The sequence below is a fragment of the Vombatus ursinus genome, unplaced genomic scaffold (genome assembly GCF_900497805.2).
Source record: "Vombatus ursinus unplaced genomic scaffold, bare-nosed wombat genome assembly UNPS02015175.1, whole genome shotgun sequence".
Lineage (NCBI taxonomy): Eukaryota > Metazoa > Chordata > Mammalia > Diprotodontia > Vombatidae > Vombatus > Vombatus ursinus.
Window position 1 is genome coordinate 14,376,064 of NW_020954953.1, and position 24,962 is coordinate 14,401,025.

General features: G+C 37.4%; 1 pseudogene; it reads right to left on the reverse strand.

Moving 5' to 3' along the window:
* Positions 1 to 1,449: 1,449 nt before the first annotated feature.
* On the reverse strand, positions 1,450 to 2,804 carry LOC114031436 (annotated as a pseudogene).
* Positions 2,805 to 24,962: the final 22,158 nt, after the last annotated feature.

Below are 24,962 nucleotides of genomic sequence, written 5' to 3' on the forward strand. Positions count from 1 at the left end.
AATCTACTGAGTGGGGTGGGGTGGGGTGGAGCTCTTCCTGTCTCAGTTGCCAATCCTCTTTGACAAAGCCCCCAATCATAGGGACCAATAAGGGTCTGCTGTGTCACTCCAAAGTACAAATCCTTCAACCCTGAGTCAGAGCACAGGTAAATCATCTTGGAACCAGAAAAGATGTACAGATCCATCCCCCTTCTTATATTTTTCTGAATTCTTCATATTCATAATTTCATACATCATAGGACTATTCTACTAAATTTATTTACCACAATTTGTTTAGCCATTCCCTGAATTAATGGGGATCTGCTTCACTTCCCCCCTCACTGTTTTTTAATAATACTACAAAAATGTTGCTGTTTTATTAACTGTAGGCCTGAATTAGATATTGTGCTAGATTTTTTTAAATGATAGCTAACAATTGTAATAATATTTTTCATAAGGTATTTTCCCCTTTTGGAGGATGAAGAAGTATGGGCTCTGCCACTAACTGTTTGACCTTGAGCAAGTTTCTTCCCCTCTGGCCCCCAACTGAAAAATGAAGAGGTCAGTCTAGAACATACCTAAAGCAATCGGCTAGGTGTCTGGAATCCTGGGTTCTAAAGCTAGTAGTCAGGAATGATCTGGCTGCCCTCCAGCTTCTTTTTACCTCAATGATTATTGGGCACTGGAAAAATCACTGGGTTTAGAAGAAGAGGATGTAGGTTCAGATCCATGTTCTGTTATTTCTTAGCCTTGTGACCATGAGCAAGTCACTTCTCTGAGCCTTGTTTTCTCCCTCTATAAAATAAGGAATTTGGATTCAGTGACCTCTCAGGTCCCCTTTTCCAGTTCTAAATCCTATGATCATATTAGTCAGGAAGCAGATGTCCTAGGAAGTAATTTCTTCCCAGGAACTAGATGCCTGGGTCTTCTAAAGTGAGACAAACTGGTTGTGTGACCCTGGCCAAGTCACTCAAACTCTCAGTGCTCTAGACTATTTTCTAAGACCATAAATTACAGACAACATCTACATTGACAGAAGGAGTTTTCTGACCTGAGAGTCCCTTATACCAATGGGATCGCAGGTCCAATAGATCACTTTTTTTCTCATAGGATTTTAGAGTAAAAATCTGACTGATAGTTTGTAAACAAAAAGATTCCAAAATCTCTAGAAAATATCTGCCCATCTTTTCACTGTGCCATTGTACATTCTTTTCACTGTGGCATATACTGGGTTGTTAATATTGTTGTAGTTGTGATTGCAGGGTGCCCCAAGCTTCCTGTTGCAGTTTTCAGTTAGTGAAACAAAGTGCAGATTTTTTAAAAAAAAGTAAGTGGGGGGAGGGTTGGAGGAAAAATCTTCATGTACATGAGACTCCTGGGGAATACTCTGGCTGGGGGAATGGGAACTCCAGTGATGGCAAGGAGCCTGATCCTTGTGCACTCCCTGGTCCTGGCTCTCCTGGGGAGTGTTCAGAAGCTGTAAATCATGGGTGGTTCAATTGGAGTTTCTTCTTTGGTCACACTAGCCAACTGAGCAAAACACTCGGGGAAAATCCCAATTTGACCCCAGCATTGACCCTCCAGCCACTTGTCATTCACTTCAGAGAGAATGTCCCTTTCTAGAACTCTAGCTCTTCAGGTCCCTGTGCAGAGTAACTGTACTGAGCAACCATTCAAGAGAGCACACATTGGCCTGCACAACATTCTGTTCCCTGACACAGGACTCACAATCTTTTTTCTGCTGTTGCCTCCTGCCACATCTTTTTATATGCCTCTTCCCCAGAAATTGTAATGAACTTCTCACTGTCCTGGTGGCTATAACTGAGCTGTGCACCTTCTAATTGCTGCAGGAGCTCGTCTCTCAGCAGGGCTCTGAGGACAGGCACAGATGCTCTCCTTTTCACTTTCAAGGCACAGTGAAGGTACAATGCACACTAAGGATGGCAGATGTGTCTGGGCTGATGGGACCAATGTTTCAGGATATACTGTGGAGCCTGAGCTGAATACTTCATGGGGAGGGAGTCCTTGAAATTGAGAAATTGGCTCTCCAACTTGGTTTAAATGGGACTTTTTAGGAGGTCCTTTTGTGGGTGAATGTGGGATTCCACTGTGATTTTCCAGTTTATCCCCTTTCACATGGTTGATGGACTTCAACAGGGAAAGTGGCCAGTCAATTCTCTGTGGCCTGAGAGGCTGAAAACAAATGTACTTGTCATTAGTATTGACAGATGAAATGACTGTGGGCTTCCCCAGGAAATCCGTGTAATTTTCAGCTGCTCTACATCCTTCTTTTAGGGGTGAAAGATCTCACCCTCTGGAATTTTCAGAAGGTTCAGAAAGATTTGTTTCTGCACCCAGTCCAGGGCAGCCTCTAGACTGACTGAATTCCCCTCTGGTCTCTTGGAGATGGCCTTTTCTAAGCTTCTAGTGACCCTGCACAGCTGCTATGTTGTACATTACTTCCCAAGCTTGTAGCTTGTATTGTAAACTGTATTGCAAACTCAGTAAATGAATGTATTGTTTCTCGGGTTGACCAAGGCCAGGACATAATCAGAAAGAGCTTCTGGGAACTTTTCTAGTTGAAAGAGAACCACTCCTCTCAGGAAGAATCTAACAGCCAGACAAGAGTCGTTAGTCACTTCTTGATTCAATGCCTGCAGGACTGCCTCTGGATTTCTAGTTAGTAGGTGCACATAACCCATGTTGAAGCAGATCTTAGAAGATTCTTCAGTTCTGGAGGATAGTTCCAAGGCTAATCCCCAGTCTTCCCTATCCAAAGCCTGGACAACTTCATGCCATTCCTTCACCAAATCTCTTTATGGCATTAAGGATGACCCCAAAGTGGAGCTGGCCTAGCTACTCTTTGGGAAATAAAGAGCCTTTGAAAGGTATAGAGTGAGACCCTATAGCTGCAAGGTTATCTATATTATTCATTTTTATACCTAACCATATATGTCTTCTTTCCAGAAACTGTTCTTCCTTCAAGTTATTTATAATCTATTTCTTATGCTTTTTTAATATAATCCAGAGCACCTAGAAAGTTCAAGTACAAAGCGAGTGTTCTACTCATGCATGTTGAATTAAATTGAATTTCAAAGATTCCTCTAGATCAGGAGTTCTTAAATCATTTTCATTTTAGGCAATCTGGGGAAGCTTATTGACCCTTCTCACAATGATTTTTTAAATACATAAAATAAATAGAATTACAAAGGAAACCAATTACATTGGATTACAATTATCAAAAGGGAAAACAAACAAGACAAACACAGAACCTGAGTTAAAAACCCTTGCTAAATCAAATTATCAAATGCCAGGAAAAGACTGAATCTCCTCAACAGCTGAAAATCAATAGAAATATCCATCATTATGTTCCCTGAGCAGAGGTAAACAGGGCCATGAATGTTTAACATACAAATGGAAAGGACTGAAAATCTGGATATATAGTGGGGGGTGGCACTTACTGAAAACTGTTGGTTGATTTTTTATTAGACTACAAATGGATCGTGGTCATGAGAACAAATTTTTTAGAGACAAATTTGAATCAGAACCAGAACTTTTAAAGTAAGGCCTTAATGAGACCCTCTGCCTGAAGAAAACACCAATGGATCAAGTTCAGGATTAGTCCTTCCCTTTGTGATAGTAGGGTTGCAGGACAGAGCCCACATCAGCCTTGCTCTTTTCAACCAACAGGAGTTCCGAAGGCCTAATCTCTGAGTCTCAGAGAGGACAAAAGGGATACAAAGAGAATGGAACACATGTGACAGTGTTGTAAGTAGCAATTGTTGTTCTTTGTGGAGTTCAAAATTTATACAAGGCAAAAAGAAGAAGAATGTGTTCTTAAATCAATTTTTAAAGACAAATTTTGTGGCTCTTGGGAATGAGGGAGTGAGGGAGACTACAGGACACAGCCTTGCAGTAGGGAAACAGAAAATCTGGGCCATCCTCTAGGTACATAGAGCCTGTAACAATGAGAAGCTCACTACAGAAAATGGTATAGGGGAGAAATGAGTCAGGGTGGGGAACCAAAGATCTCACCTAGGATGCAGCCACCAGGAAGAGGAATATGTCATTAAGTAACTTCCTATCTTAATAAATTAATCTTGCTCACCAGGACTCAACTTAGATGTGTCTTTGATGTTGAAATACCACAAGTGTTGTCAGTTCTGTCTAAATTTATATGTCCTAAGGCAAATCTTAAGTCATCCCACACTGGTTACAGGTATGACATCCATCATGCACCAATCTACCAACAAAGAACATTTTACTAGAGCACACTCCCAGCTAAGCAACTGTCATTCATCTGGGAGCTGTGATCCCAGCTTGACTTGCCTTTCCTGACTTTGTCATGGCCTTATTTCTTTTTTTTTTTTGTCCTGGCTTTTTATCCCTATGTACTTGACTTATCCCAAATTTTCAACTTCTACTTCTGTTGTTGCAATTGGCTTGGCAATTCTCTCTCTCCATCTGCCTCAGAACTTGACCTTCTACTTTGATTACTTCTATTCTTCTCTGCTCCTGGTCTCAGTATCCACTCTAAGGGATAAACAGTTGTTCCTACTACTAGTGATCAGACTGTTAAGTTCTGTTGGGTCAACAGAGGTTTGCTCTGGGGAAGACAAAAAGGATGAGAGAAAAGAGGCATCTTCCTTTCCTGCATAATAACCATGGGATACTACTAAAAGCAAGATATAATTTGAGTTAGTGGAGAGAAGGACAGAGATTAGAGCCATTATTGCTGAAGGCTTCTTTAAATATCTATTCATCCATCCATCTATTTTATTTTTAAAGGAAATATATATGTATGTATGTATGTATGTACACACACATACACACATACATATATATTTCCTTCCTAGAGGTAATGGGTAACAAAGGAACAAACTTAAAGGCATATTTATTTAAGAATACTTTATAAACAATACCATTTTGTTCCACATTCTGCCTTTCTCTAGGGGGATCATAGAAATATTTCTAATGGATTCCAATGGACCCAAATTTCCCTAAGGGAGGTAGAGAAAGTCAGTGATCATCAGCCTAGAGCAATCAAGCCATCAAGCCTGAGCCAAAGGATGGGCCCCCTATCCATCTGGAACAAGCCACACAAGGGCTGGGAGGACTGTGCACCCCAGACACTATGCTGGCATGTTTGACAGTATGAGTGGATGCTCTTGCCTCCTACCTCCCTCAGTCTTACTCTCTGCCCTTGGAGAGCCTGGCTTCCATGCTTGTTCTCTTGGAGACCCTTGCCTCCTGATACTTTCAATTTATCACCATGGAATCTTCTACTACTCTTCCTTCTAACTATCCAGCCACTCTGCTAGCACTTCATGTCTTAGGAAGTCTGTCTCCATGCCTTCATACAGGCTCTCCTCCATGCCCACAAGGCTCTCCCTCCTCACCTCTGTTTAGGTGCCAACTTCTGTAAAAGGGATTATTAGTTTTTAATATTTCTCTCAAATTACTTTTCATGTCTATTGTACATACTGTGTTTTCCTTATTGAGGTCTAAGTTGTTTCCATCCAGTAGAATGGAAGTTTCTTCAGGACAGAGACTGTTTCCTTTTGTTTGTTTTTAATATTCCTAGCACCTTGGACAGCTCCTGGAACTTAGGAGACATTTAATAAATGCTTGTTGAATAGAATTAAATCAACATCACTTTGTCCTTTAGGGAAAAGAAGTAAAAAGGGTTTATATAAAGTTAAGCTATACCTATACCTATAACCTCTACGTCACAGATATATTAGAGATCAAATGAGGTCAACCTTAGCTAGGGAGGAGTATTTTCAAAACAAAGTTTGAATGACATAGTAGAGGTGGCAGGAAGACTGACAGAAAAATAAAGGTTCCTGTTTGGAATCAGTAGGATCTGCATTTGCTAGAGAATAGGGCCTTTAGAGTTGGCTATCCAGAAACTGGAGCCATTTCAGAGATTTAAATGTTCAACCTGGTCAAAAATGAACAACCATTTGCCATGTATGATGATATATCAGGGATTCCTTTTAACATATGGATTGGACTAGATGACTGGTGAAATCCTTTCCAACTCTCAAATTCTATTATTCTCTGAACTGTCTAGGTCCAGGAAGAACCACTCTCATTTTTCGTGTATAGTACATCAAATCTGTGCCGACCAGAATTCCTGCAGTTGCCACAAGAATGACAATAGCTCATTTAATAGTGAGTACACCAGAAAAAGATATAGTACAGGAGATCTTGGTCTGTAAGAGAAACAATAGTAGTCCCAATGAAGAGGTAGTAGCGTCAGTTAGGATGGGAGAAAGACCAGAAAATCAGACCTATTGACAAACAGAGGGCACCAACATTGACTTTATTAGTCATTTCAATGAGAAGTACCTAAAGGGGGCCTGTTTACCCATCAGGGAAAGGGAGAAGGAACCCTAAAAGGGTGGGGAAGAGGAATGCTGATAAGAACAGATATTGAGAAGAAGAATTTTTATTCCAATGGTAGAGAGTGGGGGGAGAGACCTGAATACACATGTAGACTCCTAGTGCTAATGTTATGCTGTGGCAGCAGTAACTAATGATAAGCTATTTGAGAATTTCAGGGTTATTAGCTCTTGGTATATCCTACACTGGCTAGTACCATTTTACAGCAGTAGGATGAAATCCAGTCCAATTGTAAGAGAAATAAATGTAAGGGAGTTCATCCACTTTGGGGCCTTCAGTGCCTTCTCTATGTCCTATGTAACTCACTATGCCTCCTCCAGACCAGAGAGGAGATGAAGAAATGCATTTTATGTGTGTCTTCTTTGTATAATAGCCACAGAAGCATGTGTTTTATCTGTCTCATTTCACGAAGGCAAGGTGCACTCAAAGCAGATACTGAAGGAATTAACCAATGATGAGATAAAAGCCCTGAAAACTTAGCCAACTGTTAATTGAAGAATCTTTCTATGACCTTCCCTTTCCTCTGAGGACATACTAACCTCACATTTCTTGGTATAGCACAATAGACAGTGATGCTCTTTGCTCATTGTCCCTGACAAAGAGGAAATAAGCCATAAGGATCCTGCTTCACCTCATAAGATTTTATAATCATTATATAAATCAAACAATCATCAAGCGTTGATTAAACGTCTATTATGTGCCAGGCACTGCTAGGTGCTTAGGATGCAAAGACAAAAGTGCAAGAGTCCTTGCCCTCAAGGAGTTTGCATTCTATACAGGAGACAAATATATATATGCATACATGCATTCGTGCATACATATATACATATATATATAGCATGCATATTTTAGGGTAACATATGCATGTGTGCATGTATATATATGTGTACATGCATATACATGTGGATGTGTGTATACTATATATTTACATATAAAATTGTGGGCAGGTATATATACATATATGGAGAAATAAAAGGAGAGAAAGGAGAGAGATATAATAGCCCCTCTGGAGTACATCTATAACCTACACTCACATTCAGTTTGGGGTCTCTAGAAAGGTGACTATATACTACTACTCATTCATAGTTCTAGAAGTAAATCTGAGGGACTGTGTTTCTAGGAATAAAGATCTTGAATTCCAACTGATGTGCTCCCCATGAACAATTTTAGATTTCCAGATTTAATTAGCTTTTAGAAAAGATATTTCATGAGGGGCAGAGCCAAGATGGGGAAGAGAAAGCAGTGACTTGCTTGAACTCTCCCCCAAACCCCTCCAAATACCTGTTAAAAAATGGCTCCAAACAAATTCTAAAGCAGCAGAACCCACAAAAAGACAGAGTGTAACAAATTTCCAGCCCAAGACAGCCTGGATTGTTGATTGGAAAGGTATTATTGCGCGGGCGCTCAGAGAGGAGCACAGTGCAGCGGGGGCGCGCAGGCCGAAGGAACCCTGGAGCAGGCCTCAGAGGACTGATCACAGGCAGCTGTGGTGGTTTTCCAGACTTCGCAACCCATGAATGCCAAAAACAACTTAGAAGGTCAGTGGGAAAAGTCTGTGAATATGGTGAGAGAAGGAGCTAGGGCTTAGTCGCAAGTCCCAAGTGCAGGCCTCGGCCGCCTCCTGAGCTTCAGGCCCACAGATTGATGGGGGAATCGAGTGACTGATCAGAGGGGGATTGCAGGGATCTTTTTGCCAGAGCTGAGGCAGGAATCTCTTGCTCTGCCCAGGCTTGGATCTGGGTCACAGTTCTGAGGAGGGGTCCTGGGGCAAGGAGGAGTGTTGGCGTGGTGGAGCTTGTTGTGCCTGTGGAGAGGAAACACCTTGCCCCTTATCATAGCACCTTGGAAGAACTGAAAATTTACAGGTCTGAAAACATCTGTACAAACCCCCAAAGCTTGGGACAGTACATTCTCCACATTGGAAGCAGACTCTTACCTTAACAAAGAGTTTAAAACTCAAGTAACTGGCCAGGATCACGAGTAAGCAGCGCAAAAAGAGTCAGACTATATTATCGTACTTTGGTGACAAAGAAGATCAAAACATACAGCCAGAAGAAGAAAACAAAGTCAAAGCTCCTACATCCAAAACCTCCAAGAAAAATATGAATCAGTTCCAGGCCTTGGAAGAGCTCAAAAGGGATTTTGAGAAGCAAGTAAGAGAAGTAGAGGAAAAACTGGGAAGAGAAATGAGTGTGATACAAGAAAATCATGAAAAACAAGTCAACAGCTTGCTAAAGGAGACCCAAAGAAATACTGAAGAAAATAACACCTTAAAAAATAGCTTAACCCAAATGGCAAAAGAGGTCCAAAAAGCCAACGAGGAGAACAATGCCCTAAAAAGCAAAATTGGCCAAATGGAAAAGGAAGTCCAAAAGATTACTGAAGAAAATACTCCCTTAAAAATTAGAATAGAGCAATTGGAAGCTAGTGAATTTATGAGAAATCAAGACACTGTAAAACAAATCCAAAAGAATAAAAAATTAGAAATCAATGTGAAATATCTCATTGGAAAAACAACTGACCTGGAAAATATATCCAGGAGAGAGAATTTAAAAATTATTGGACTATCTGAAAGCCATGATAAAAAAAAGAGCCTAGACATCATCTTTCAAGAAATGATCAAGGAAAACTGCCCTGGTATTTTAGAACCAGAGGGCAAAATAGAAATGGAAAGAATCCACCAATCTCCTCCTGAAAGAGATTCCCAAAGGAAAACTCCTAGGAATACTGTAGCCAAATTCTAGAGTTCCCAGGTCAAGGAGAAAATATTGCAAGCAAACATAAAGAAACAATTCAAATATGGTGGAAACACAATCAGGATAACACAAGATTTAGCAACTTCTACATTAAGGGACCGGAGGGCGTGGAATATAATATTCCAGAGGGCAAAGGAAATAGGATTACAACCCATAATCACCTACCCAGCAAAACTGAGTATAATCCTGCAGGAGAAAAAATGGTCATTCAGTGAAACAGAGGACTTTCAAGCTTTCGTGATGAGAAGACCAGAGCTGAATAGAAAATTTGACTTTCCAATACAAGACTCAAGTGGAACATGAAGAGGTAAACAGGAAAGAGAAATCGTAAGAGACTTCTTAAGGTTGAACTGTTTACATTCCTGCATGGAAAGATGATATTTGTAACTCATGAGACCTTTGTCAGTATTAGGGTAGTTGGAGGGAAAAAGTTATATGTATGTATGTATAGATAGATAGATAGATAGATAGATAGATAGATAGATAGATAGATAGATAGATAGATAGATAGATATGTAGGTAGGTGGATAGATAGAGGGCACAGGGTAAGTTGAAGGTTAAGGGGTCATATCTGCAGAATAAAATTAAGGGGTGAGAGAGGATTATATTAGGAGGAGAAAGGGAGAGGTAGAACAGAGTAAACTATCTCACACAAAAAAAACAACAGAAAAGAAAAGGTTCTTACAGTGGAGGGGAAATGGGGGAAGATGAGAGGGAATGAGTGAATCTTATTCTCATAGGATCTGACTTAAGAAGGGAATAACACACACTCAGTTGGGTAAGGAAATCTGTCTTACCCTACAGGAAAATAGGGGGGAAAGTGGACAAGAGAGTAGGGGGATGATAGAGAGGAGGGAAGATTGGGAAAGGGGGTGATCAGAAGCAAATACTTCTGAGGTGGGTCAGGGTCAAAAGAAAGAGTAGAATAAATGGGGGAGGACAGGATAGAATTAAGGGAAGTAGAATTAATTTTTCACAGCATGTCTACCATGGAAGTGTTTTGCATAACTGCACATGTATAACCTGTATTGAGTTGCTTGCCTTTTCAATGAGGGTGGGTGGGGAGGGAGGAAGGGAGAAAATTTGGAACCCAAAGTTTTAAAAACACATGTTTAAAAAACATGATTTCACATGCAACTGGGAAATAAGAAACCTATCCTGCCCCATAGGAAAATAGAAGGGAAAGGGTTAAGAAAAGTGGGGGAGAGATAGAAGGGAAGGGAGACTAAGGGAAGGGGTATTCAGAATGCATGCCATCTTGGGGTTGGGGAAGGGGCGAGATGGGGTGAAAATTTGGAACTCAAAATCTTGTGGAAGTAAATGTTGAAAACTAAAAATAAATAAATTTATTAATAAATTAAAAGCAAAAAAAAACAAAAAAAAATAGAAAAGATACTTCATACAGGAATGTAGCAAGAACAGTTGGTACAAAACATCCCCTTCCAAAACCTGTGGTGCCTTCCTCCACAAAATATATGCAATACCCATGGGGAACATGGGCTCAAAGATAATGATTATAAGGAACTTAGACAGTAACTGGCACAGATTAACCTCTTTTTTTGTTGTTCATTTGTTTCAGTCATATCTAACTCTTCGTGATCCCATTTGGATTTTTCTTGGCAGAGATACTGAGGTGGTTTGCCATTTCCTTCTCCAGTTCATTTCACAGATGAGGAACTGAGGCAAAAAGGGTAAAGTGACTTTCATAGGATCACACAGTAAAGTGTCTGAGGCCAGATTTGAACTCAGGAAGATGAATCTTCCTCACTTCAGGCCCTGCACTCTATCCACTGTCCTACCTAGCTGCACTAAAGCTCTACATAAATGTTAGCTATTATTAAAATATAATAGTAGTATGGAATATATATATATATATATATACACACACATACACATGTGGAGAACAAGTATGACAGTGGGGTACCTCAAAAATCCTGGCCCTAGAAGTCATTTTCCCCTTTCTAGCACTTTTTTGAAATTTTTTTTAGCTATCTACTGGCCAGACCATTCAGTCGGGCTCCCAGGATCAGTACCTTTCCTGAGTCAATAGCTGGTACTTCTTTCCACCATGAGAGTACATACTGCCTGAAACTGGCACCACCTTCCTATTTCTGTTTATCCATTTGTCATCACTGTGTCTTTCTACTCCTAATGAAGATGTTTCTACAACTACTGACTTATACCACTTCAGTGAGTACTATTGGTTATTGAAGTCATTCAGCTCTGACCACCAATGGGACATTTGAGGGAATTTTGAATCTCTTGAATACAAATGGTCACTTCTATTTTGGGATACTTGTTCACCTAAGATCAGGAAAGAATAGATATAAAGAGATGACCATGAGCTCACATATGGGCTGGTGGGAAACCAGGCTGTCACCTTTCTCCCATTCAGCTTTCTGGGAAGAAAAGAACTTTCAAAGTTGAGAGAGAAGGAGAAAGACAGACAGCGACAGAGAAAATGAGAGTGACCCCTTTTGTATTCTCACTGAATTCAGGCTCAGCAGCCTCTAAGTCATCCACACTTTCACCTTCAGGAGAAATACCATGTTGTCTTTCAAGTGTCCAGAGAGAGTAGGAAGAGGGCAGAAGCAGAGGGAATATCCAAGTGTGAGAGTAATTAAAGATCCTTATCTTAGAAAGCAAGGGATAGGATAACCTTGGAAGAACTCTGGGCTTTGGCCTTACCTGCTAGCTATGCCTACACAGCATGTGAGCAATTGAAGTTGCACTGATTAATAAGATTTGGGGCCAGACTTTTTGTCCAGGAGAGTCATCATTTCTCACATAGGATATACCCAGAATAAATGTGAAACAAATGGAAAGGGAAATGTAATGACTATCAATTGAGCTTGGAGTTGTTTGTGAGGAATTGATAATACAGCCTACCTCCAAGCTGCTTCAAAGACAACCACGGTGAGTAGGGGTGGGGAAAATTTCTTTTTTATTAAGCACTAAGTCAATTCACTGAGTTGATTTCCTGGTGCATTATTAGTTTGCTGCTGTGTGAGAATAAAGAACTCCAACTGAGAAAGCTTTTCAGGTTAGAGCTCATTGACTTATAAATCATGAATCATTCCAACAGAGGTGACCACACGTGTTTAATCTTACATACCTTAGAGTAAAAAAATGCTCTGAAGATGTTGTTTAGTTAGCTGGAAATTCAATAACATTTACCATGAATTTGAATATTACTTCCTTCAAGAATAGGTCCAATTTCTGAATGAAGTTCTGTCAGAGTTTTACAACCTTCCTGGGAAGAATGAAGACTCACTCCTAGAGCACAGCCTCTAAAGGCAAGCACCAGATTAGCCTTTGTTGACACATTTAGTGAACATTTATCTCATTCACTACCTTTAAGAGCTTGGTTTTACCAAGTGCTAGAGACAGATCAGTGAATGAGAAGCTGTCCTTGCTAATGGTTTTTCATCTAACAAAATGTTCTCTCTTCTTGTTTTCTTAATGTTTTATCCTTTCCTTAGAGAAAATACTAACAAATTATTTACATGTTTTGGTATGTATAAAAGTATATTATAAAACCTTTTACTCAAGTAAAGCAATGTAACAGTCTCTTTAAGTGAGAAAATTAATAACTATCAACAAAGGTGAAAATCAGGTAAAAATGAAAAACAAGGAGAGAAATCTTACACAAATCTTTAACCTTAGAACCAAAATAGATATTCCAATCATACAGAAACAAAGAAAATGATTTTGTTCTGTCTAGTGGAAATGAAAATCCTTTTTTTTGTATAATTCAAGATACTCAAATAAGATGATTTTCATTTCCCTTTTCTTTCTAGAAATTAAAAAAAAACAATCATAGGGACATGTCAATTTAATCAAATCCATATCTGAAGTATATAATTATGGAAATCACACACATGATAAAAAAACTAATTCTAAGAAATTTCTAAAACAAGAGAGCCTAGGTGTTAGATTAATTTTGGAAAGCCAAGTTGGATACCTATCTGAACTGGAACCTATCTCTGAATAGCTTCAGTTTCAAAAGTTCCTAATAAAGACAATATTCCACCTTCTCCATTTTTCCTATTTTTTTTATGGCTACAGGCAGTTTAATGCAATGGAAAGAGTCCTAGCAGACTTAGATTATAGTCCTGACTCTTTCTTCTATCAGCAATATTGAAAAAATCAATTCAGTAAAAACACACACATAGTATGTGCTAGGTGCTGTGCTAGATATGGAAGATAGAAAGACAAAAATGAAATAGTCTATGCCTTCAAGGGATGCAGTATTCCATCCAGCCATCCACTTTAAGGATCTTAGCATCTGCTTTATTGAGGAAGATCCTTCATCCAAGAGGCCTCTTCTTTTGATTAGATGGCTCTTCTCAGAACTTCCATTTAAGAAGAGTGCCCAGGTCAGCTATTTCTCATTCCTTGGCAGACTATGTTCTGGATTTCCTGTACCACCCTCAGCTCTTTATCCTAAAGCCTCATTCCAGCCATGGAATTCAGACACCAGCTACTTTGTCTGCTCCACCTGCAACAATTCTTTATAGATTTCTTATAGATGTTGTCTTTCCCCAACAGAATGCAAGCTCCTTGAGGGAAGGGAATGTCTTTCTTTCTGCTTGTATTTGTATATCTTGCACTTAGTTCAATGGCTGGCACATAGTGCTTAATAAATGCTTATTGTTGAGTTATCAACTCTTCTCACATATGATAAAACCCTGCCCATCTATTATCTTTTGTTCTCATTACATGGTTGATTAATTTCTGTTTCTGACCATATATACCCTATATTGTGTATCTAATTTTTTCCATGTGAAAGTAAAGCATTGCCCCTTTTATATATGAACAGTTTAGTTGCTGAAAGGACCAGAAAAGAATATTTGCATAGAGGAAAAATGACAAAAAATCAACTTATGGATAAATAAATATAAATATAAATAAATCAATAAATATAAATATAAGTCAATAAATATAATCTCTCAGGTAAAATGTTGAAAAAAGATAAACTGTTCTAAGGATCAGATAGAAAACTGCCCCTCATATAAATTTATTGAGAAGACTTGTTTGAAGTCAGAGCAATGAGTGAGGTAAGGATACTTGTAGGACCTTGTAGTCCATCAGCTCAATTGACTGCATTTAGAATTTTAAAGGTTTTTAAAACAAAATATAAGCCAAATAATTATTTGGGGATTATGGGAAAATAATATGACTACTGTGGTCACTACTTATAGAAAGGTAGATTTTTAAAAAATTAGTTTTTTTATCAATATCATCTGTTTCTTACACCATCATAGTTATCCCAAATATCTTTTCCACTGCCCCTCCCAAAGAGCAGTCCCATATAACTGGAAAAGTCCAAAATTACATTCAATGTGTAATACCTGTGGACCTCCCACATCTACAAAGGAGTGGATTAGGGATGTCCTCTCAAGTCTCTTCATTCCAGTCCTGCTTGATCTTTATAATTTTGTTAGATTCACTTTTGATTTTTTTTTTTGGTGCATAGTTTTTATTTCCATTTACACTGTTGGAGTTACTCTGTATATTCTTTTCTTGGTTCTTCTAGCTTCACTCTACGTAAGTTCCTACAGATCTTTCCATGTTTTTCTTCATGCATCACACACATCATTACTTACAGCACAGTAATATTCCACTACATTCATGCACCACAATTTGTTTAGCCATTCCCCAGTTGATGGGTATCTAATGTGCATACAATTCTTTGCTGTGAAAAAATACTGATATAAATATTTTGGTGTATATGGGGACTTATTACTGAAGGTTTCCGTGGGGTACAATTCTAGTAATAGGGTCTTTGTTTCAAAGCGTATGGACATATTAGTCACTTTATTTCCATAACTGGAAAATCCTTTCAAAGGTGGTTATATCATTTTACAGCTCTACCAACAATGTATTGGTATGCCTATCATTTCACAATCCCTCCAACATGCCCCATTGCCATTTTTTTGTCATCTTAGCCAACCGGTAGGGTATGAAGTAAAATCTTGTGGTTGTTTCGATTTTCCATTCTCTTATTATTAGTGACTTGGAGCATTTTATATGGTTTTGAATACTGTGCAATGTCTTCTTTTGAGAACTATTTGTTCATATCCTTTGACCACTTATCTATTAGAAAATTACTGTTACATATATTATTTACAAAACTTGAATACCAAACACTTATCAGAGAAATTAGATACAAAGATTTTTTTCTCAATCTACTGTTTCTTCTCTTTCTTACTCTAGATGCATTAATTATGTCTTCTAGAGATGTTTTTCAGTTTCAAGTAATCAAAGTTATGTATTTTATCTTTTGTAATTGCCTCTATCTTTTGTTTGGTTTAAAATCCATCTCTTACCCATAGCTATGAGAGGCATATGATCTGTTTATCTTTTATTTTTTAATATAATATGGTCTTTAACATTAAAGTTGTATAGCCAGAAAGAAATAGTTCAAATATTGTGGAGCCAGTCAGGATCACACAAGATTTAGTAGATTCCACATTACAGGAATTGAGGGAATGATGTTCTGGAAGGCAAAGGAGCTAGAATTGCAACCAAAAATAACTTACACAGCAAAACTGAGTATAATCCTTCAGGAGACAATGTATATTTAATGAAATAGAGGTTTTCAAGCATTCTTAATGAAAAGACCAGAGCTGAATAGAAAATTTGACATTTGAACACCATACCCAAGAGAAGCATAACAAAATCAACATGAAAAAGAAACCATATGGGACTCAATAAGGTTAAACTCTTTACATTCCTATATGGGAAGATGATACATGTAACTCCTAAGAACTATATTATTATTAGGGCAGTTAGGAAGAGTCTACATAGACAGAGGGCATGGGTGTGAGTCAATTATGTTTGGATTATCTCAAAGAAATAAAGATGGATGCATTGGGAGAAGGGGGAAGAGAGAAATAATAGGGGAAATTATCTTACATAAAAGAAGGAAGGAAGGAAGAGTTTTTCCAATGGAAGGGAAAATGGGGGTAGAGGGTAGGCAATGCTTGAACCTCACTCTCATCAAATTGGTTCAAAAAGTGAAGACCACAGACACACACACACACACTCAATTGGGTATAGAAATCTAACATACTCAAGAGGGAAGTAGGAGGGGAAGGAGATAAGAAAAACAGGAAGAGGTGATAATATGGAGGGGTAATTTAAGGGAGACCATGGTAAGAAACAAAATAGACTTTTGAAAATGGACACGGTGAAAAAGAGCAGGAAGAAGAAGCAGAAGAAAATGAGATGGAGAGAGATACAGAGTTAGTAATTATAACTGTGAATGTAAATGGCATGAACTCACCCATAAAATGGAAACAAAGCAGAATGAATTAGAAACCAGAATGCAACAACATGTGAGAAAGATACACAGAGAATTAAAATAAGGGGTAGAACAGAATCTATTATCTTTATCATTTGATGTAAAAAGAGAGAGAGAGACGGGGGGGTAGCAATCACAACCTTAGATGAAGCAAAAGCAAAAGCAGACCTAATTAAAAGAGATAATCAGGGAAACTACATTTTGCTAAAAGGTGTCATAAACAATGAAGTAATATAGAAAAATTTTAGAGCAAGTTTCTTTTATAAAGGCATCATATCTCAAACACAGAGAAAACTGAGTCAAGTTTATAAAAAATAAGAAACATTCCCCAATTGATAAATAGTCAAAGAATATGAAAAGGCAGTTCTCAGAAGAAGAAATCAAAGCTACCTATAGTCATATGAAAAAGTACTCTAAATCACTATTGATTAGAAAATTCAAATTGAAATAACTCACAAGTACTACCTCACACCTATCAGAAATAACAAATGCTAGAGGGAATGTGGGAAAATAGGCACACTAATGAATTGCTGGTGCAGTTGTGAATTTGTCCAATCATTTTGGAGAACAATTTGAAAATATGTCAAAAGGGCTACAAAAGTGTGTGTATACTCTTTGATGTAGCAATACCAATAACTAGATTTTTAAATACCAAAATACCAATACCAAAAAAAGATTTTTAAAAAAGAGAAAGGACCTATATGTACAAAAATATTTATGACATCTCTCTTTTTTTGGTGGCAAGGAATTAAAAATTGAGAAGATGCTCATTAGTTGAGGAATGGCTTAACAAGTTGTGTCATATGATTGTTATGGATTACTGTTGTATATAAGAAAAGATAAGCAGGATGGTTTTAGAAAATCTGGGAAGACTTATAAGAACTGATGCAAAGTGAAATGAACAGAACCAGGAGATCACTGTGCTCAGCAATAGTCAATATTGCTTACGATATGGAAAGATGATCAACTGTGAAAAATTTAGCTACTCTGATCAATACAATGATCAAAGTTGATTCCAAAGGATTGTTGATGAAAAAGTGCTATATACCTCCTGAGAAAGAACTGATGAACTCTAAGTACAAATTTAAGTATAATTTTATCATATATAGTTGATATCATGTTGCTTGCCTTCTGCGTAGGTGAGCGAGAGAGCTGAGAGAGGAAGGAGAAACTTTGAAACTCAAATTTTAAAACAAAATTTTAATATAAACAAGAAACAATTTTAAAAAATTAAAGTTGCATAACCATTTAGAATGCATTGTGAAATATGATGTAAGGTGTTGGTCTAAGTCTAATTTCTGCCAGATTGCCTTACAATTTTCTCAACAGTTTTTTTTTTTCAAATCAGGAATTTTTTCTAGATAATTTATGTTTTCCACTTTATCAAACCTTGGGTTATTCAATTCTATTATTTCTATTTCTCTTGTCTAGTCAGTTCCATTGATCAGCCTCTCTATTATTTAACCAATATCAGATGGTTTTGATGACTGCTGTTTTATAATAGTTTGAGATCTGAAAGTGCTATTCTCTTTTAGTCCCTATTTCTTTGCATCATTTCCCTTGATATTTTAGTTTTTTCCAAATGAATTTTATTATTATTTTAAGAAATTCTAGAAAATAAACCATTGATAATTTGATTAGTATAGCATTGAAAATGTCCACTGATTTTGGTAGTATTGTCATTTGTATTATATTGGCATGACCTAGCCATAAGCACTGAATATTCCTCCAACTATTTAAGTTATTCTTCATTTCTTTAAGGAATGTTTTGTAACTTAATCTATACAAGTCTTTTATGTTCTTTGATAGGTCAATCCTCTGATATTTTGTGCATTTTGTAGTTATTTGAAATGGGATTTCCCTATTATTGCTTCTTTTATTTTGCTATTAGTTAGAAAGGCCACTGATTTTTGAGGATTTATATTGTAGCCAGTAACTTTGTTAAAGCTGTTAATTGCCTCAATTAGTATCTGAGCTAGTATCTCTAGAATTTTTCCAAGTATTCCATCAGCAAATAGGGAAAGTTTTATCTCCTCTTAACCTATCTTTATGACTTTAATTTCTTTCTCTTGTCTTATTGCTATTGCTAGTACTTCCAGACCTACATCAATCAGGGATAGCAAGGAAACATACTTATCAAAATAAATAGCAATATAGTAATTGGGGACATTAAACAGATTATATTGCATGACAGAACACACAAGAGTCTTCTGTCTTGGGGCAGCTAGGTGGTGTAGTGGATAGAGCACTGGCCCTGGAGTCAGGAGGACCTGAGTTCAAATCCAGCCTCAGAGACAGCTGTGTGACTCTGGGCAAGTCACTTAACCCCAAATGCCTAACCAAAAAAAAAAAAAGAGTCTTCTGTCTTCCAATCAAAGTCATACTTTTCTCCCAATCTCTATCTGTTTCTCCTCTATCTACTTCTCCTTTTTCCTCAGTTACTTCAGTCTTCCTGTCAATTGGGAATCTCATCTCCTTCCTTGTAGACAGTATTTAGCATCATAGGACTGAGCTTTAAGCAGCAAGGTATAAGAGGTGGCATGTGCCTGGAAATGAAAACCACTGTCATATCTTCAACCACCACCTTCCCATAAAACCCATGGAGACTGCCAAAGATCCTCAGCCCAAGAAGCTTAGAATAGCATTGTTTGAACTAGACCACGGCCCTCCTTTTGGCCTAGTCTCTGTAGACATCATCAAGGGGAGCAGCTAGTGTAAATAAAGGGTCAATCATCCCTACCAATCACCAACCAACTGCCACCCACAGGACAGGCAAGCCAACCTAACAGAAACAGCAATATACCTTGAAGGAGAAAAAGGAAGAGATATGTTCCAGGTCAGGTATAACCACATCTAACACTGCCCCTCCAATCCATATGGAGTCCACTCATTATCTTCATCCCAAGAACCTCAAGAATAATAGTCCTTCAGGCCACCACCTTGCTTCTAGACCAGTCCACATAACCATCATCCAGCTATCAACCCTTATGGAGATTGGACCTAACAACTACTTCTGCAGGTGTTATAACCTTTCAGTCTTTGTCAGCCAGACTCAAGACTTAGAAAAGAACATTTTCTCACCACTAAAGTCCTTGGGCACCATCAGTATCAAAATGAATACTATTTTATGAGTAAAAATAACACAAAAGGAGATGGATTAATATCTTCTTTGTCATGAAGCATTTTCATCTTACCTGAAGCCAAAACCTACTTGTGTGATCTCCCCCTTTCAGAATGAGTTCTTTGAGACCAGAGACTTTTTTTGCTATTCTATTTCTGTCCCTAGAACTTAGCACAGTGCTTTGTACATAGTAAACACTTGAATTTTTTTATTGGTTCATTCATGTTATGTTCTTAATAAATGTTGATTGAATGAAACCATTATCATCTTTTGCACATCTAGATTAGATTTCTTGAATACTTATTTCAAAGTACACTGATGTGTGTGTGTGTGTGTGTGTGTGTGTGTGCCTATATGGGCATACTTCCTAATTGTCAATCACTTTGTAGGCACAAGTTTTCTTCATTGTTTTTAAAGGCAGCTGGTGATGCAGTGAATGGAGCAAAGCCTGGAGTCAGGAATACTCATGTTCAAATCTGGCCTCAGATACCTACTAGCTATGTGATCCTGGGCAAGGCATTTAACTTTTGTTTGCTTCAGTTTCCTCAACTGTAAAATAGGTATAACAATAGCACCTGCCTCCTAGGGTTGTTGTGAGGATCAATTGAGATAATATTTGTGAAAGCACTTGCACATTGTCTGACATGTAGTAAACACTATATAAGTGATTATTCCTTTCCCTTCCTCTTCTTAGAACAGAACTCTTTGCTTAGAGATTAATGACAATCCTACTTTTGTTTGTTTTTTAATTAACTATTCCTGCTCATGGCTCTTATACAGTTAGATACTGTACAGATCATTCACTTGAACTGTTTATTCAGTCAGAGGACAATTCACTCATTTAATTAATAAGACCCCACTCTAGACTAAAGCACATTAGAGAAATATACTTTCAAGTGCTTTATTTATTTGGAATTATTTAAGTCATGTGAGATTAGATCCACAATGGATTTGTCATGACAGAAATATTTTGAAATACTAAAGGAATAGAATATCAGTTTATATCTTTCCCATTATGATGTAAATACTTGGGCATGCTTCTATGTTACATGACTGTAAAAGGATGAGATTTGGTTTTATGTAACCTGATTTGTGTAACTGGTGGCATTCTTTTAAAAGAACTCTTCGTGCTTTTTCATTGTATGCTGGGTTCAGCAGCATGATGGTGAATGTTTAACAACTGACTCTCAAAAAAATGTATACATAATACACTTTTAAATTGAATCTGCATCATTAACATTTTCTCCATCATTTTATTCAAGTTTATGCAAATAACAAAACAATAAATCAAACTCTAATTTGTAGCATTTGCCAGATTCTCAGGTATAAATACTCATATGGAAAATTTAACAATCAATCAGCCCTAGTCAGTCAGTTTGAACTGGCTCTAGCACACCCTTGACTGGGCTTCTATAATACTATTCCCCATATTGGTGAATCAAAAGTGTATCATAATGCAGAGTTTTTAAATGAGTAACAAATATGTTAACATACATTTGGTTCTTTTATAGGAAGGTAATATAATGATATAGCTCAATGTAATTCAATATGCATTTATTAAATACTTTGTGCCAAGCACTGTACTAGGTGACTAGTATATAGAGACAAAAAAAAAGGAGAGTTACTGCCCTCAAGGAGCTTACCTTCTACTGGGAGAACACATGTACACAGATTAATAAATAAAAATAAAGTGAAGGTCACTAACACTTTGGAGGATCAGAAAAGAAAAGGCCTCCAATAGGAGGTGGCACTTGAGCTAAGCCTGAGTTTTCAATCCCCCTTGCCCTCTCTTTTACATTTTTCACTCTGGAAAACATGATGCTTCCTGAAGAGTTCACAAACAATTCAAACAAGTAGGGAATTAAGCTATCTATGAATCTACAATATATTTTTTTTCGTATAAGTATTCACATTTCACCTCTCAAAGAAGTAAATACAAGGAGTTAATTTAAAATAGTTTGGTTTGTCCTTTAAATAATAACAAATGCCAAAGATTGGGATGTGGCTTTATTTTTCACTTATCTAATAATCTACATATTATTTTGCATTGTATTTACTATTTATTGTCATATTCACCTACTAGACTACAAAATCCATGTGGAAAAGAACTATGTTCTTCCTAAATTCTGTATGTAACCTAGCACCCAGCAGGTCAAAATTGAAATAATTCAGTGCATTACATTTACCTCAAGACCTCAGTGGAATAGTGAAAATATACCTGTGAAAATATTTAAATTCCTGCCAAGTAATGATTTAGTCAATAGGCAATTAGCTGATTTGGAATCAATATGTTATTCAGGATGTCTGGCTAAACTTTTATTTTGAGTGATACTCATTAGGTGATCAATTAATAAAAACTTCCTCTAAGCTTTTAGGATCTACAGATAATTATACTACTGGTTTTTAATAAATTAATCAATCACAAGCATGTTTCAAAGATTTATCATCTGCTAAGCATCATGTAAAGCACTGGTGATACAAAGAAAAAGCAAAAATAACCCTTGCCTTCAAAAAGCTTACATTTTAATGAAGGAGACATGAAAAAATATACATATGTATATATGTGTATATAACATACACATGTATATACATGTGTACATGTACATGTATATACATACATATGTGTATATACAAACTCATAAAAAGGAGATAGAATGTAGCCTTAGACAGGTTTCAGTGGAAGAAATCCAGGTCATCAATAGCCACATGAAGAATATTCTAAATCACGAGTAATTAGAGAAACACAAATTAAACAGCTCTGAAGTACCCATCACAATCATTAGACTGGCAAATTTGAGGGGAAAATAGATACATTAATGCAATGTTGGTGGAGTTTTTGGCTAGTCTAACCATTTTGGAAAGTAATTTAGAACTATGGTCCCAGACCTATTGACCTTTGTATACACTCTGATCTAAAAATATCACTATTAGGTCTATATCCTGAAGAGATCAAAAAATAAAAAGAGGAAAAGTATCCATATGTATGTAAAAAATTATAACAGCTCTCTATGTGGTGACAAAGAATTGGAAGCTGAGAAGGTGTCCATCTGTTAGGGAATGGCTGAACAAATTATAGTATATGAAGGTGATTTAATGCTATTGTTCTATAAGAAACAGTGAAGAAGAAACCTTGGAAGACTTTTATGAACTGATCCATAATGAAATAATCAGGAGAATCATTTACATAATAATATTGTAAAGTAAACAACTTTGAAAGACTTAGAAAATATGATCAATGCAATGACCAACCATAATTCAAAGGACTCATGAAGAAACATGCTACCCATCTCTTGATACAGAGGTGATGGACTCAGAGTAAACATTGATGTATCACACATATTTTGAATATGGTTCATAAAGGAATCTGGTTTGCTTGACCACACACACACACACACACACACACTCACACATACACATGCACACACGCACACATGTGCATACACGTGTACATATATACAAGTTTTATACTTCCTGCTTTCTCATTGAGGAATAGAAAGAGGTGAGAGAAAGAGAATTTGGAGCTGAAAATAAAATAAAACTGTATTTTAAAAAGAAAGAAAGAAAGTAGCCTTAGAGGAGAAGGCACTACTGAGAAAATTCTCCTGCAGAAGTGGTGCTTAAGCTAAGTCTTAAAGGAAATCAGGGATTCCAAGAGTAAGAGGTTAGGACATAGTGAATTCCATGCATAAGGGACAGACAGTGCAAAAGAACTAAATGAATGGATGAATGAATAAATATATTTATTAATTCAGTCAACTAACACTTATCAAGCATCTCTTATGTGCCTGGTACTGTGCTGTGTTGTGGATACCAAAAAATAAAAATAAAGAAGAAGCAAAAAACTGTCTCTAGTCTCAAGGAATTCATAGTCTAATGGGGGAGACAATATGCAAACAATGTTCACCCAAGATCCAGACATGATAAGTTGAGGGTAGTCTCAGAGAGAAGGCACTAAGATTAGGAGGGTTAAGAAAGGCTTCTTGTAGGTGAGACTTTCACTGAGACTTGGAGGAAACTAGGGAAGATAAGAGGTGAAGATGAAGGAGAGAGCTCTAGGCATGGGGGACAGCCAGTGAAAATGCTTAGAGCTGGAAGATGGCACATTGTGCATGAGAAACAGCAAAGAGACCAGTGTTACTGTATTGCAGAGTATGTGGAGGGGGATGAAATAGAAGAAGAATGGAAAGGAAAAGACTAGGAAAGGATCAAAGGAAAGGGTCAGAATGGAAAGGAAAAGACTAGGAGGGTTTTATAATTCAAAAAGAAAATTTTATATTTTATCTTGGAAGTGATTGGGAGTCACTGGAGTTTACTAAATAGAGGAAAGAGATAATTAGAATTTTCTACCCCTCTGCTTTCCTGGACTTCATTGCTCCCTCAACATCCTGAGCCACATAGCTGCCCTAGTGGATAGAGGTCGGGGCCTGGAGTCAGGAAGACCTGAGTTAATATCTAGCCTCAGACACTAGTTGTGTGATCCTAAGCAAATTGCTTAACCTCTGCTTGCCTTAATACATTAGAGAAGGAAATGAAAACCTCTCTAGTATCTTCGCCAAGAAAACCCCATATGCAGTATGTTTCATAGGGTCACGAAGAGTCAGACATGACCGAATTACTGAACAACAACAACAATAGGAGTAAAATTTAAGCCTAGCATATAGTAGGACCTTAATAAATGTTATTAATAAAAGCCTACATTATTGGTCTCTAGAGTATTTAAGAGGGAAGTAATGTATTAGAAGTCTGGGAAGGAAAGAAGAGCCCAGGGTGTGAAGAGCTTTAAATTCTTAACAGGAGTTTATATTTGATTCTGGAAATAAAAGGGAAACATAGGAGTTTTTTGAGGGGGGAGGGGAGAGGGGGTGGGAGAACAGGGAGGGCCCAACCAAATCTAATTTAGGAAAATCACTTTTGCCGCTGTGTGGTTTGGAAAAGAGAGAAACATGAGGCAAGGGAATAGAAGCTCACACCCAAGCATATAAAGAGTAAAAAAAAATGTTCTTTCCCCTTTCAGTGAATCAAAACCTCCCAGAGACCTATTCAGTTATTTAGACTTAAAAGATTTCCTGGGATCCAGTCACCCTTTCATCCCCTTCCCCAGGCTCTGAAAGGAAAACACTTTGGGTTGCTAGAGAGGAAAGCAATATTTCTACCTCCTAGGCTCCATTACAGTCATCCCAACTGATAGTAATTCCCAGGTTGCTTCTCCTACTCTTACATTAACATAATAAAAATAAATAGATGCTGAACTATACTGTGGAAATTCAGAAAATTGAAGTAAGACAGACTTTAGTATGAAGCCTCAAATCTTAAACTACTTCTAAGATCACCCAAAATATCTTTATTTAAAGGTGAGATTATTAACATCCCCTCACAATTCCCATTTTAT